This window comes from Empidonax traillii, unplaced genomic scaffold, assembly GCF_003031625.1.
Source record: "Empidonax traillii isolate 1590-97213 ecotype Southwest subspecies unplaced genomic scaffold, ASM303162v1 scaffold626:size867168, whole genome shotgun sequence".
Lineage (NCBI taxonomy): Eukaryota > Metazoa > Chordata > Aves > Passeriformes > Tyrannidae > Empidonax > Empidonax traillii.
This window is the reverse complement of record NW_020955819.1, coordinates 590835-594962: the sequence shown is the minus strand read 5'-3', so window position 1 is coordinate 594962 and position 4128 is coordinate 590835. Positions and strand designations below refer to the sequence as shown.

The window sequence follows — 4128 nt, the reverse complement described above, 5'->3', positions numbered from 1 at the left end:
TTATGGTTTTCTTCAACTTTATTTGCGTGGTTTGTTTCATCACCAGACCCACAGAGCTGAAGAGCAGGCATTTTACACGTGACTTAGAGCTACTATGCTGTATCAAAATATTTATGTAGGATATTATAATTAGGACTTTTCCTCTGCTACAACAAAATTGTGGTTATAGACACTTTTAAATATGCCCAAAGATTTATGAAAATATCAAGTGACAGTTGAATGATAATAAAGATTTTTACCTCAAAAACATGGAAACACCAGACTGACATAAAACAAATAGCAGCACAAAAGAGAGTAGGGAGAAAACGAAAAATGCTCAGAAATAGGTCTTCAATTTAAGCATGTGATAGCAACAGACCAAGAACAAGAAGACACACAGAAAAGTATACTGCAGTTTATGTAGATGATTTCTACTTTCATGATCCAATCTGACAGTCTTTTTCAAAAGCTACCTGTATAGCATGGGATGTTTTTGGAGTAATTTATGTTACACAACTACGTGTTTCGTGTGTCTTGTAGTAACTCCTGTTACTGGTTAACTTCTTTGACCAGTGTGTATATGTTATAAACATAAGACAAAAATAACTACCTAAAGTCTGAATCAATGTCTAAAGTTTATTTACTTGTGGTTGGAATCTACTACTAAATCCAGACATGCTGACAAAGTACCTCGGACCCTGTGTGATGTTAGAGCTGTCAGCTTACCAGCCATGAGGTCTGAACAACATTCCTCTCTCGCATGTCCAATTGCAGATCTGATGGGCGTGTGCACAGAAATTTTGGCTTTTTACTGTGTGGTAAAAAGCAGCTCCCGTTGCTGGCACACAGGACCATGCTGGAGCACCTGAGCCTGCTGGGCTCAGCACATTCACCACCGTGAGCTGTGCAGCAGCAGTGCCTCAGGAGCAAAGCAGTCCCCTTACTGTCCCCAGCCCTGGGCAAACATCTACGGCATTCAGAAATAAATGATTCAAACAAACAAACAAACAAAAAAAATCAAGTTAAAATATTCTTACTGCTGTGCAGGGGACTGTTCTGGAGCTGCCTCTGCTTCACCTCAGGAAGGGGCGAGTGATACGCGCAGGTCCCTCACGGAAAGAGCAGGAGGCCTGAGGGAAACCCTTCCCTCACGGAAAGAGCAGGAGGCCTGAGGGAAACCCTCGGCTCTCCCCGTCTCCTTGCTTCGCAAAGGCCCAGCTTCTCCAGGCTCCCACCACTCTGCTGCCTTCTGGATCCATGACAGGTCTCTTCATTTCAAGGTATTACACGTATTTATCACATCCTGATTAAAACTGAAGGGTACAGTTTCAAAAGGCACATCAGGCTGACGAAAAGCTTGCTGCTACCAAAGGCAGAGTGTGTGTTCACCTGCCTCCTCTCCCCTCCTCACGGACAGGCTGGTGCTGGCACTTGCCAGAGCCCTTCTTATGTGCCAGTTCCATTAGCCAAAATGGCAAAAAAACCCACCCAAAAACACACACAGTGAGGAATGGAATAATTATCTTCCATTCTAGTGAATTAAATTAGAACACAGCAGGGCCCAGAGTGTGCCAGAGCAGGTGTAAGAAAGGAGATGGGCAGCCAGCAACTGAGGGAGGGGTGGGAAGAAGAGGCTGAAGAGATTAAGTCTCCTCTGAACCACATTTGTTCATTTTACTGAATTGCAGTCCTTGGCCTATCAGCCTGGCATTGTGAGGCCTTTCCCTTCAGTCACTGGTATGTGCCAGAGGAGTGCCGCCACCATTTTGGAACTCGGCTAAAGCATTCATCACTGAAGCTCTCACTGATCACAAGGGCTACCAGCAATGAGCTTTCTCCTTTACAAGACAAAAAAAAAGGAAAAAAAAAAAAAAAAAAAAAAAAAAAAAAAAAAAAAAAAAAAAAAAAAAAAAAAAAAAAAAAAAAAAAAAAAAAAAAAAAAAAAAAAAAAAAAAAAAAAAAAAAAAAAAAAAAAAAAAAAAGGGTTCCTAGGACAGGAATTACTTTTATAATATTGAGGAATTGATTTTACCATGATGCTACAATGGCCGAAATGCAGCCCGAGTCCCTTTCATGAATGAAAACTAGAACCTGCCACAGAGCCTAGATGTGCACACCTCAAGGTTTTGTTCTAAGAAACAGCCTTCTAGAGAGTAACGTTAAGCTTCCCCTGTGCAAGGCAACGGACTGATACAAATGCCTGTAACTTTTCTGAAGTGGGATGTAAATTTTTTTTCTTAAAAATCGCTCCACAAAACCATGAGGAAAATGCTGTGCAGGCGAAAGCATTATAACCTTCATGCGGATTAATCTAATAAAGCGTTCATATTGGCAAAATATCAGAAAGCTCTCTTGGGGGTGATAAAATTTAGCAACTAATGTAGCGTGTATTTTTATGTCTTTCCTGGAAAACTGGAGAAAGTAAATCCTTTGCCTTTTAGCTTTGCTCATATCTTTCATCCCACCCCACACACAGTATGTTTTTTATGAGTACTAAGGGCAAATTGAAGAGTGTCTAGTATAAAGGCATAGGGATAGTGAAATGCAGTGGTTGAAGTTTAAATCAGCAAATTTACAACAGGAAATAAAATATATTTTTAACACTGAGGTATGTAACTACTGGAGCAGTTTACCACAGGCATGGAAAACTCAGCATGTTTTGCACTCCTTAAATTTGAACTCTTTGTTCACAAAAACATATTTTTTACTGAACTTTTTGGGCCATGGAAATTGCCAGACAGGGTAGGCAGGAGGTCAGGTCAGGCCAGACCATTATAGCCATCCCTTTTTACTACAAACTATGGTTGTCATTTTCTGTACCTAAAAAGCTGTAAGCTGATAGCCTTTCAGTATGTTTTCTAACAAAATTGACTTGAAAGCTGAATCTGGAGTGTGCATTCCCTGATTCCACCGAAGAGCAGATGTCCTGAGTGGCCTGCAGAGAACTGTGAATTAGGAAGAAACTCTACAGTTAGGGCCAAATACAATTAATTCACCTTACTTGACTACGGATTTTAGAGAAAGTAATCAGCCCACGGTAATGTAAGTGCTATACAGTGATACATCTTTTGCTTTCCAGTTTCATTTAGTATTGGCCACCTCCAAAAGAATATTTAGAAATCTTTTTTTGCCTATATTGGCAATTTCCTCAAAGAGCAAAGACAGAGATGTCATTGACTTTAATTTCATTAAGTGTATGCATTGTAATTACCCACTACCAAAGTCCGTGTTACCCAAAAAAGGGAATTGAAACCTAACTTCAAAAAAACCTGAGAAGTGTCAAGTCCTATTACCTGTTGACTTGGATAACTGCACTTGATATAGGATATTTCTTTTTGTCTAATGTCCATCTGGAACCAAATGTTCAAAGGGAAAATTTGATAGAAAAGAAATAATAAAAAATAATAAGCTGTAAACATCAATGCATAATGTAAAACTAAGGAAGATTACTTAGCAACAGTAATGCAATTAAATCAATATTCTGGCATCAGTGTATTTCAGTACTAGGAGTTTTGGTATTTTCCAGACTCTTTCACCTTATAGCTGCCCATTAATTACCTTCATTTGTCAGCTGGCAGTACAAACAAGGTACAAATGTTTAGTCTGCTGCTTGTGTTAACATCTAGGAGCTGTAGTAGACAGAAGGTTTCCAGAACTCTGCTGTATAATCACCCTATGAAATTGTTTAGCTCTGATGTTTGCTAGCACTATTAGCATGTTTTCTTTTTCTTACAAATAAAGTAACAGATGAAAACACCTCAAGCCAATGCCAGATTGCACTCTTAACAAAACCGTTTTAGTGCAGTGCAGTAATTCCACCTCAGGATCAGTTTTAGATGTGCTTACTTACAAGTTGCATTTTAGCATTCAGTTTTAGGGCCAGGATGATTTACACAGTGGAAGATTTGCGTAAGCTGCCTTGTGTTCCCACCTCATGAATAACAGTGCAGGCAGAAACGGAGGTAAAAGCAGGTCCATAAACTAGCCTATTCTGTTGGTCTTCTCAGACAGTGAAGCAACAGCAATGAGACAAGAAGCACATAGAGTGTTACTGCTGCGCTCCCACCAAGGGAAACAAACCTGATCCCAGGCATTGGCTCCCTCAGTCACTTGTTGCAAACCAGAGTATAAACACGTATGTGCATAAGA

At 39.8% G+C, this 4128-nt stretch overlaps 1 long non-coding RNA gene across 1 annotated transcript in view; it reads left to right on the top strand.

The window, feature by feature from the left end:
* The first annotated feature begins 1147 nt into the window (after positions 1–1147).
* LOC114065188 overlaps positions 1148–4128 on the top strand; it is an 8506-nt gene continuing 5525 nt past the window's right edge. Inside the window, exon 1 of the long non-coding RNA XR_003572890.1 lies at positions 1148–1259. This is a non-coding gene — a long non-coding RNA (uncharacterized LOC114065188). The remainder of the gene's footprint in view (positions 1260–4128) is intronic.